This window comes from Xiphophorus couchianus, chromosome 14 (assembly GCF_001444195.1).
Source record: "Xiphophorus couchianus chromosome 14, X_couchianus-1.0, whole genome shotgun sequence".
NCBI classification, from domain to species: Eukaryota; Metazoa; Chordata; class Actinopteri; order Cyprinodontiformes; family Poeciliidae; genus Xiphophorus; species Xiphophorus couchianus.
The window spans coordinates 18,147,365-18,159,799 of record NC_040241.1 but is presented as its reverse complement, the minus strand read 5'-3'; positions in this window follow the sequence as shown (position 1 = coordinate 18,159,799).

Genomic DNA, 12,435 nt, shown 5'->3' with positions numbered 1-12,435 from the left:
TTAAACAGTTTGACTCTTTTCTCTTAAAGGAAAAATGTTAAATGGTTCAATTCTGGTGGTAGATCACAAACAAGAACAATTACTACATCTTTTTAAAAGAAACTTTCTCATGTGCACGTTGTGAATTGAAATAACATTGGTCCATTTATTTCTATCTCCAATGAGGAACGCTTACCCAAACAATTTTAATCCTGCTGGAAGGAAATTGATGTAACACTGATTATCAGTAGTATTCATGCTTTTAAGGGCAGCAAATTGTTTAGGAATGACCTAGGAGGAAGAAGGGAAGCAACTAACACACTGGTGTAGAAAAAAGGTTCATTCTACTTAGAAATATTTAACAAAGCACCAATTTTTTTCTATAATGTTTGCAGTCAAGAAGCCACAAAAGTCAATGTGTCTTTTCATCGGCTTCCATATGGGGGAGATTTTCTGGGCCAAATTTGGGCCCAATTGAACATAGTTAAACACCACTGGGTGTTATTGTGAAACAGGGCTTGGATGACTTAATGCTTGGTAGCATTTATTCTTAAAAACCTCCAATAGAAGATCTCCTTGAAGGATAAGAGGTCATCATTCTAACTAGAAGAGTCAAAATGATGACAATGAAACCAATAACAAAACAACTCTAGTGGTTTTCAAAGTTGATGTGAAACATCCTTATGAAAATTTTGAATTGCCAAAGAAAATGTATTTATGTAAAACCAATCCTAACATCAAGCCTGATTCTTCAAGGCTTAGCTTTAGAAAAATGAGTATTTTGTCTGACCCATCAGTGTTTTCTTTCACTCTGTCAGATGACAGACTGTGAATGTTTTGGATGAGTGTGTAACATGTGTAATTACAATGTATCAGACAGCTCCAGCAGATTTGCTTTTCCCTCGATGCCCCTTCTGAAAACTGTGCCACCGTTGGAAACACACAGCATGAGTTCGACTGTCTGACAGGCTGCAGCTCTAAAAGGCTGAACATAATAATCCTGCAGAGCTGATGTAAGGATGCCCCTCGCAATTTAGGTGTCAAACAAAAGATAGATTAACAAGCAATACCTTTTTCTCTTATACCATATACTTTCAAAAGAAATCTAAAGCTCTTACTTACATAAGAACCATAACATGTACATATAATTTTTTCAGCTGTATGATAATGTAATTGTACACGGACAGAGTGTCAATTGATCCTCTGAATACTGGAAGGAACGTGAGGCAGGTTTGAGAATACATAAATATATTACAACATTGAGATAACGAGCAAAACTAATGCGAGCATGTGTACCAATTTTCAGAAATTCCCCAAAGTCACTGAGACATATAATTACCAAGGTTTTGCTCAAAGAATCCAATTTCTAAAGCTAATGAAGCATGAGGCCAAGATAATATCAGAAACGAGGAGCTGAAATTGCAGCCCATCTGGACATCGAGATACAATTTTCACACTGTTTATTCCCAGAGGCCATCACTGAACAGGCTAACCGTCTTCTAATCTTCCAACATTATCAGGATGTGGAGCCTGTGAGCCACAAAATCTTCACATAAGCTGAAGACTAAAATCAACTGAGAGGAGTAAGAACAAATACTTGTTTGTGGAAAAAGACGAGAAAAGAGAGACGAGACAAGGAAAACAAGCACTGATTTCTGCTTGTTTCCATGGCAATTGCCATTTTTCTCATTCTATTTGCACATAATAATACACACAACCTTTTATTCAATCTCACTCAATCTTATTTTGATTTCTACCAGCACTTTTGACAATGCGCTTTGAAGTTTCAATGTAGCTCAAAGATACACTGTTTAGAGGTAAACAATATATATACAAAAAATTCAATGCACAATCTAAAAAAACAAAGAAAAAGTTGTTTCCACTTAAATATCCAGGTCACTTGATGTTACCGGGTGTCATAAAGACAGAAAGTAGATGGATGATTTATTTGATAGTAAAAGAACAGATATTTTCCCAGATTAATTGATCCCTAATTTAGAAAGCCATTCAGCAAAGTACTTCTGAACCAAATATTACTCTGATGATCCAAAAATTATCATGCTATCAAGGAGACTCAGACTCAAACTCAGACTTCTAGAAATCTTTTAATACTTTTTTATTTTTAATTTCATTGATTTATGCACATTTCTGCCAAAGTATTCAGATAATAGAGGTTGTGATCTCTCTCTTGTGACCAGCAGACTCTGTTTGTAGTTAACTGCCCTTTCTATTCCAATGTCGTCCAATTATAAACTCCCATAGTAAATAACCTTTAAAATGAAAAATAAACAGATAAATGTTTCGTCTGCCATGCTTCACTTTGGACATGGATCTTTATGGAATTAGAAATCATGTATTTCTTTCATATAATTGGGGAATATGACACATTTTTCTCGCTTTAAAAAATATATATATATATATTAAGTCTGAAATGTACTTCAAATCTAGCTGCCTTTATGTTAATAATTTAGTGAGGCACCTCTTGGACATAAGGTACAAAAATAATCTGTTCTTATCTTCAATAAAAACATTGAAGATCAACAAGGTTGACTTAATCCTCCTTTGAGAGAATAACTAATGTTTTCATTTGTTATTTTCATACAGAAAAATGTGTTTATTCCTTTGAATCATGTTCATTCTCTCTTTTTATGGCATGTCAAATAACAGAGACGTGGTGCTCCAGCACACGCTGGCCCTGTTTACAGCCGTGCTAATTATCGTCCAATTTGGGCAATAATTGATGGCAGTTTAAAAATAGCCCTTCCCCAACATACTACCTTATTTGGCTTTGAAAGAAATGAAGACATCCAATATGAACCCAATCCAAAAAAATTTACATCATAAAGTGGAAAAGGAACAAACAGCATCGGAGGCGGTGAGTGATTGCTGAGTGTTTGTGACTCAACGCATACGACCATGAGTTCCTGATGCACAGCATGCAGAGCAGCTGAGTGCTGTGCAGATGACTGTCTAATTTAGCTGTGGTGTCTTTTTTTGTGTGCAAAATCCTGCTGGAGTTGATGAAGAAGAGCTTCCTACCAAGAACACAAAACTAAAACATGTCAGTGGCTGCCTTTTATATATTATGTGGTAATTTGGTACATTGGATGTTCTTCACAACTTTTCTATGGCCTGCATGCTTCTTTGCATGGAAAAGAATAACAGCATCTCTCTCATAAATGAACGCAAAGAATTTTGCACAAAAATTTTACGTCATCTTAGAGAATATTGAATAATACCTTTGCAGAGAAAGATAGAGGAAAGTATGGCCTCGTTCGAATCTATGGATTTACATCTTGACCGTGTTGCAATTTGATCTTCAATATGCAAACAGAAGAAACAGAACCAAAAGGCAAAAAGACGGAAATTTATCAAAATTGACATTTTATCTCAAACTGTTTTTTATGAGCCGATCAAAAGTTAAAGATCTTTTTTTTTAAATGTCAGCCTGCTGGATGGTTGTGCTTCCTATTGGATGTCTTAAAACTTGCTTTAATTTTTGAAGATGCTACACAAAAGGTATCCACTGTCTGGAGCTGACATCAGTTATTGTAAATCTACCTTGCTGCATTTCAGCAAACATTTTCAGTGAGTTTTAGGTCAGGGCAACAAGTAGAATGGTCCAAAAGAGTAACTTTATGAGATGGGAAGAGAAGAAGTCCTTTGTCAGATGGGAGTTATGAACTGCACCATTGTCTTGCTGAAGCATCACCAAACAAAGACCCTCAGTCTAGCCAGGCCCTGCACAAATTATGTTGAGACAGAGTTTTCCTTTTCACTGTCAAGTGCATGCAGAGCAAGAGAGGCTTCTGCAAAGGAACTAACTTCAAGAAATCAACTGTCGTTACAGGAGGAGTTCATGCAATTGGCTGGGATTCCTTAGAAAGAAAACCTTTTGCCGATTAACTAAACTTGACTGCATTGTTTTATGACTATGCTGTCAAATTGGAATTAAATAAACAACATTTTTACCTGTCTTTCTGACTAGATTAGGTTGACAATATACTTTCATACCTAAAACTGAGTTGTAAAGTGCTTTGAGTTGGCATTTGTTTTGAATTGATGCTACATAAATAATCACAATTAGAAATAATACAATTTTAACATTTACCAAACCGGCACCTTTCAAGCACTTAAAGCTATTTCAACTGATCATTTTTAATTTTTTACTCTGCAACGATTTAAAATAAAATACATGCTTGAGCAAAACAGTGTTTTTTTCTCATGTCAAATAACTCGTAGTGCCATCTATTTCACAGTTTATAATTCATTTAATCATCGCTTACTGGATAGTTTCATCTTGTTTATATGTTGCACTTTCTCAGTCCCTTTAAGTAACATCCCTATTTCAGATTAATGTCAGTAAGCATCATTTCTAGTTTGTAACAAGATATTCTCTTTAATTATTATTATTATTATTTTTTGCACGGCTTATATCGATACAATTTCCGGCATTCGCACTGTTAGGAGACCAAGTAATGCATCTCGGTGGTTTTTATTGTCGTCCTTCCCTGGGGAGTTCCCATGGTGGATTCAGTTACGGTCTTCATGCCCTTGAACACAAAACCACACTAAGGGACTCCGACCTCCTTATGTGAAATTCATAAATGTTTGATGCACTGAAGAGTGGCCCCTATTATTTCATGTATTGCTTTAGGCCCCTGCTTTCAACAGAGAGCTCTGATTTCACAGTAGGCTATGTCTTAAATTAGCTTTATGATTTAAATGGGGATCATCCTGATTATGTCCCTAAAATACAAATCCGTTTGTCTCACCTCTTAGTATTTGCTGGAAGATGTTGCCAGCCTTGTTGCCCTATTTTTGGAAAGTTCAGTCCGAAAATGAATTGACCCAACCAAGGAGCCACTCTAAATTTAATAGCCAGTTTCTACCTTTAATAATGTAAATAAAGTTCTAAATTAATAAAGTCACCGTCAAATGTAAAAAGATAAATCTAATTTAGTAATTCAGTGGAAGTGGACTAGGTGGCTGGCAGTGTGTCAAAAGTTGAGCTCTGAGTTGCTTTCATAAACAATTTTCCCTGAATAGTTGCTGAAGAGCAGAAAAAGAGTCACGACTGGGGAAACGTGTTCATCCAGCCGACTTATTTTTGTAATTTAATTATGACCTATTAAAACCTTTGCTGTGTGGGAACCTGACTTCATTGATTGAAAGACATTATTTATGGTTCATTGCTTCACAATATTCTCTGTTAGTAACATGATACTTGTGTTTCTGACGGCATCATGACCTCCAGCATCAGATCTTTGGAAAAGCTGCGTATTACCATCAAATGTGTAACATGTGAAGCTAAAATGGGTTTTGTCAAAGAAGCGCTTTAAGTTATGTAAATGATTTAATTTATTTTTCATGGAGACCTCACAAAATATCTTCTAATTTTCATAAAATTATTGTTTTTTTAATAAGTGCCGATTAACTGAGGAAGTAGGCATTTTAAATATTTATGATTTAACTTTGAAGTCATAAAAATCCAGTAATTTCAACTAATGTATTGTAACTTTTTTAGTTTATCATCAGGATCTACTAATACTACCCAAGTACAAGGCATGCTGTCCACAAAACTTTCTATAGACTCCATATTTTAGGAAGTTTCTGAGTGGTGTATGTTTTCATAAAGAAGAGCAAAAAATGATTGAAAGCTTAAAAAGACAGTAAGGTTTTGGCTTCATCTTCTTTTGTTTAAGTATGATATTGGCTGTGGCTTATAACTAAAAACTACAGAAGATAACCTTCAGTAGACATAACCAAGACATATTGAAAACATTCCTTCTGAATTACGCCATTTAAATCATCAAATGCCTGATGCTGGATTTTTAAATAACTCTTCCACATTTAGTTGTATTTTGCTCCTAGTACAGGAGTGTCAGAAATAATAAATGATTGGGAAATCCATATTAGCGAATCAACTTCTCTTTAACAAGAACATACAGTCTTTGCACTTTCAGGTTTCTTGTGCAGCAGTTTCCTCCCACTAAACCCCACAGCAGTTGCCTATCAATTTCCCTCCTGGAGTTCTCAGCTCAGACCAATCCCCCGAAATCCAGGTTAACTGGAGAACAATGCATGGAGGAGAGTCGATCAGTGGTGTCAGGCCGAGGTTTTAAATTACAAGAGTCACAAAAGAAATACAAGCAGTCAACCGGAATCGATTTGTCAGCTCAGTTTCCTCCCACTTAGGCTAAGAATATTGGCTTTGTAACAAAAAAAAAGAGAGAAAATAAATATCTGTAACAGCTAAGAAGGCTGAACAGTGTTGCTCCACAGTTCATTTCTTGAGAGGGCACAACTGTTGTAAGCCAGGCGATCAAACTGGAAGCCAATTCTTTCATTTCAATGCAAATGTTGTCAAGGCACTAGCAGCAGTGTGCAAGCTAATAGCCTGTTTAACACAAGCACAAATGTCTGCCTGTTCTCGGTGGCAGCCAACTTTAAAGTCATTCTCCATTTTATGGTCAGATATTTCTCATCAGCTGCTTTCTTTATGAATGACAGAAGATTTGTCTCACCATAAAAGAGGCAGTAAGGCAGAGGAAGTCAGAGCGTACTATTAAAACTTTTGATGTTCTGCACAAAGAGGAAATTAAGACTCAGCTGTAAAATGGGTTGTAATCTCAATGAGAGAGAAACTTCAGATTCTTTATGTTAATTCATTTATAGGCCATTCAGATGAAAACAACTTTGATCAATTAAACTCATAAACCACAATGGGAGCTGGTCATTTTTCTCCTTCCATGTTTAGCATTTTTCTGAATCCTATTTATTTCATGCACAACATTTTTGGATCCGAAAATGGATCAACTAACACTGGAATATAAAAACAGAACAACAAAACATTGTTATTTCTTTTAAAATTATGATATAATTGATAATCATGTCTGTTTTGAGTTGTTATGTCTGGTATCTCTTGTTTTCCTCCTCTATCATTTGTGCATCTTTTTCCGCCACACTTTTTCCTTCCACTCAGCTTTCCACTAATATGGTTGAAATCAGTCCACATGATTGTGTAGGCCTTAATATAGTCAAAACATCGTCTTTAGTGGTCTTTTGTGATATTCTAATTGGATAAAATTTGAAAAATATACTATTTTTCTAATTAATACATCTTGATTTCAAATGTACATTTCTGCAAATTTGCTTGGTTAGCTAACAAATAAAAGTCCTTCACATTAGTTTGTTGAGTATATTTTTGTATAACTCTGTGTCCATTTGGCGTTTTACTGTGTGACTCTGTGTTGCCCTATAATGGATTGGTGAACAGTTATGGCCCTCTCCCAATGATCGCTGCTAATGGGCACCAGGACCCTGCAAAGGCCAGCAGGACGTTTGGGTTTTGCTCATGATATATGATCCCTTTGAGCTTCCACACCGACAACGCTGCATTGTGTGCGTTTGTTTGTTAGAATACTGACACAGGCAGGAAGGAAGGATATCTGTTTTCAAGAAGCGCACTTACAGTGGCTAACAGAGAGGGATAAATAAAAATGAAGAAACGCATGGTGTTAAAAATGTAAAGGCGAAGGTAAAGCAGGAAGTAAAGAAGAGAGTGTGAAGGAGAGATCAAAACAAACTGCCTCCTATTTTCAACCGTTGCCCGTGGGCCGTAAAACTCATCTTAACAGCTTCAGAAAATTGAACTATTCCACCGTCTCTGCAGACCATCAACAACATTTTCCCCGAGCCTTTACAAGAGATTATGGAGGGAAGGGTTGATAAAAACGAAGTGTCAGGCTAGAGAATCTAATAAAAGAAACTAATTTGTCTTTCAAAGATAAATTTTTGCCGTTCGATGGCTTTTACTGAGTCCATAACACAAATTTCTCCGAAGATATCAGAAAGACTTTAAAATTACGAGACATTTTAGCATATTTTAGTCACCTGCTTTAAACAAGGAAATTTAGGTTGTACTTCACATTCCTGGATCTATTCACCTTCATTTAGTCCCCATAGACAAACTATTTCGCACTGTGCTTAATAATTGCATATAAAATTATCTTTCTTTGTAATCACAGAAAATAGTAACATCAAATGTAATTTGAAAATACTCAAATATAATTTTAATTCTTTCCAGAAAGTTTGTTTACAAATTGTGCGGACCGTGTTTCTGACCCCATCTTGCTAAGTTGAGGGATTTTAAATTAGATATTACAACCTATAGTCAAATCAAGGAGCCATTTTTAAAATCAAATCAGTGCTTTTTCTACTAATATTTTTTCTGAAAAATATTAGGTGCAAGAAACAAAGTGACAATAGTACAAAATGATGAAAATTACTGCTCAATTACATTGTAGAACAATCTCTACACAATACAAGTTGAGTGATAAACAAATAAAACAATTAAACTTTGATAAATGTGGCAAATGATGACCTTGTGGAAAATGACCAGGTTTGAGAGTTATGAAGAGACCTGAAGCAGAGATCTGGATACCAAGTTTTCATAAACCGTTCCTTAAACAAATGACTTAAGTAGATTAGATCCAGAGGAAGGAAGGCATGCCATCCAGATTTTGTGCCAGATGGTTTTATTTGGAGGTTTTTTCCTTGAGGGAGGATATGAGAGAGTCTACTCAGGCTGGCATCAGCAATGTTGTCCTGACCTTAGTGTCTGGAGATAACGGGTTCATTCCCTGGGGAACTTCAAGTATCTTTTTCATGTCCTGCAAAATGTCCTTCCAATAGGCTGGAGTTTGTGGACAGAACTAGACACAATGTGTATGGATTCATACTGAGATGTTGCACTTCTGACATTGAGGTGACAGATGCTGATTCATGCACTTTCTCTCACTTGGTCAAATTTGTAGACGATGCAGAATTTTAAATGGCAACACTCTTGCATGGTTACACACTGAAATATCTCAGTATGGTTCAACTTGTCCTACATATTTGTTACATTCAAAGCAACATACTGATTTGACATATTGTATATTTGTCTATGCATTGCTTTCTACTTCATCCATCTTGTTTGTTTTACTTGAAAGTCTGTGTTGTTATTTTTTTACTTTAACAGAAACAATTCTCCCAGTCTGCTTGGTGCTCTTCTCTCTGTTTCCTGAGGTGTTTTCTCTGCAGGCACAAAGCATCAGGGATGCAAAGTGAACCCAGGAGACTTCCTGCTGTTATCACCCACAGCAGGCGGGTGTCATGCTTCATCTTTTCGCTCTTGTTTCTCCCCTCTTTTTTCTCTCTAAAGGGCTTCCGCATGCTTACACAGTAAAGATTGTGTTCACATTTTTTCTCTTTTTGTTTTCAAACCTCCAAAGTTAAATTGCCCAATCCCTCTAGGAAGCTTGGAGGCAGTTTATTAAGAGCTGAGGACAATCAGACAATCAAAAACTTATCAGTGCAGTCATGCCAACCGTTTCTTATCATGGACGTTATCTGCTCCTCCGGCTTTTCCAGTTCCCGTGCATTACAGAGCGAGTCTTCTCGTCCTTTTCACTATTGTTCTGCGTCTCCAACAATCTCCAGACTCTCTACACTGGAAGCACCACAGGGCAGCGTTGTCATGACAGCAAAGGTGAACGAACCATGTGTGGAGAGCAAGGCGTCGGCTTTTAAACCTTTTGTTTGTGCATTCAAATCACACCCAGACACAGCAGAATCTTGCTGTCTCTATTATTTTTGCTGCCATTCTCAAGGATGAGCACCTGTGGCCTTCACGCTGTTGCTATGGCAACACACATGCACACTCGCCTTGATCGCTCTTTGGTTGTTAAGCCTCAGGTTGACCCTTGATCGGCTGAAGCGGTGCAGGCCATGACGCTGGATCATGTCTGCATTTCTCCACTGTTGTGGACAGAAGACGTTCACAATATTTATTTCAAATTAAAAAGATACTGTAAGAACAATGTGGTGTATTTACAGTCGTCTACAGTCATTTATAATGCTGCGTACTGTGCCATATTTACACAAATTTATTTGGTCGTGTGGCATAAAATATCTTTGGTTTAGTTTTTGGCATCGTTATTTTTGTCCTATTTTAGTCCTTTTAATATTTTATTTTCCTCAATACTTACTGGAGTGTTTCTGTCTTCATTCTCTCCTTCCCACCTTTAACACCTGCCCCTCATTCTAAATTTGCTCACCAGCTTTGAGTCCTTCCATCATTTCACCCAGGACATATCATCCTCAACGATTATTTGGGGTCTTAAAATAATTTTCTGTCATCAGTTATCTGTTTTCAAATCCTTCTTGTGACATGTCTGCCTGTGATGTGGAAATGGAAAAACTTATCTTCTAGAGGACTTAGATAGTTTTTGTAGAAAACATTATAACTAACTAAGTTCCAAATGAAAAAAAAGAGTAATAATTATGTTTGTGAACAATGAAGAAGCAACTTATGTCTGAGAAAGATGATTTTTACCTTGACAAAGTTGGAAGTTGGAAAAGTTTTGCAGGGTGAAAAAAATGTAAAGGTTTACAGCCACATCTCAATGCCGCTCTGCAAAGACTAACAGCTGTAAACACTGGATAGATGGATGTTTATTTCGCTTTGACGTTGTGTGTATAGAGTTTAAGTGTTTTGTTATGGGAAGTAATGAATAAGAAGGTTACTGCAAACGTTTTCCTTTCAGTCAAATAATGTCTGGATCTGAGATTCGTAATACTAATTCTAGTGGCAATTAGAATTTCACATAATAAAATCAACTCAACTGCACAGGTGCTTTGCTGCACTGTTTCTCTTTTTATGGAGAATAAAAATATTTATGCAAAGTGATTTGTTTCCTAAATATTTTCTTTTCTATTTGGCTTAACGACAATGTGTGAATTAGTAATATGTACACTTGATTAATTAAAGTAAAACTGAGAGTGAAAAAAATCTTGCAAACAAATGTAATGATTTTCTTATAGATTAGCATAAAGGGAGTTTTGATAGGATCCATCCTTATGTGACAAGTGAATATTTAATTTACTCTATGGATTTTCTGTCATTTTATATGTTTTAAAATATGCTTAAGGTGGACTGACCACAGCACTAATCACTTGGCAGGAAAAACTACAGGTTTTCTTATGTGACTAGTATTAGCACAAATTGTTTTACATTCACTTAATGTTATGCTCAGTTTAAACCACACAATTTCCAATCAGTGTTGCTCCTGTGCTTTTTCTAAAAGCACTGTAAGAATCTTTAGACAGCTTAAATTCACAGTACGGTTATTTCAATAGTAAGGAAAATGAAGGCATCATTTATTGTGCATTGTGCTGCAGTTCACAACATGCTGTGCATACCCGGCTTGGAGCTGCATTCCTTTTGCTCACCTGTCATCTGTAACACATCGGCTGCAGACATTGATGGCATTTTTGAAAACAGCTTAATTTGAGGTCACCGCTCCACATGTTATGAGTCAAATTTCAAATGTATCTGAAGCACAATTTCCTTTCTATTCTAAAATTATTCATGCTGATAATAATATGAATTGTCAATTGCAGCTTACAGTGGCAACTCACTTCAACCATCATCCTTTTGTTATCAACGTTTTACTTCCCACAGCTTCTATATTTTGGAAGTGAAGACAAATATTTGCATTTGAAATCACTGAGTTATATATTATAATAGATGGTGTCAGAATCTGCTCATTTGCATTCTAACTAAGCACACAAGCAGTTGAATAATTCCTGTGCAGGGCTGTTAATCACTGAGGCTGCCTGCTGTTTGGCATGAAAGCTTGCAGACATTCAGCCTTTCACTAAATAGAGCTGGCTGCCTCTGCCAAATAATGTTATGTTCCCATCTTTTAAGCTATTTTCTACTTGTTAACTCTACCATCCTCTGAAATTAAATATAACACATTTTATTTAGCCCTTTTTTTCGTCATGTAATCTCCTTTAACATATGAAGCATATAGGACTCTGACAGAAAGTAGCATTGATTTCTCCCTGTCAGCCATTTTCCCTGTAATGCTATCTGTTTCCCTGTGTGCCCACGATCTGACTCACAACCAGCCCCAGTGACAAACTAATGAGGTAATTAACACTGCTCTCTGAAATAATATGAATTTGAATTCACACGAAATGATTGTGGAAATTGTAAAAGCAAAGATCGGAGTTCTTTAAGACACCCTAAAATATTTTTTAAGATTACTATTTTTGCGTAAAGTAAGCACACAGCAGACACTGAGCACATGTAGAGGACTCAGTGACAGTAATTGTCTACTTGGGTGGAAGTCTTTTGCATGATGACTCATCCCCACCATCCCCACAATGCACTGGGGATGAATCTCAGACACACAGAGAGATGGATGCCTTTAAAAAGGAGCTCACTGGAAAATTACAACAGCTCTGGAGGGAAGGACAATCATGGCTGTGACTCAGTCAGTACTGAATCTTACAAGAAGAAGTTGATGTCCGAGGCTAACACTTATTTTTGGCATATTTTCTGGAAATACACTCCTGGTTCTAACATTAAAGCAATGGAAAACAGTTGCACAGATTTGCATT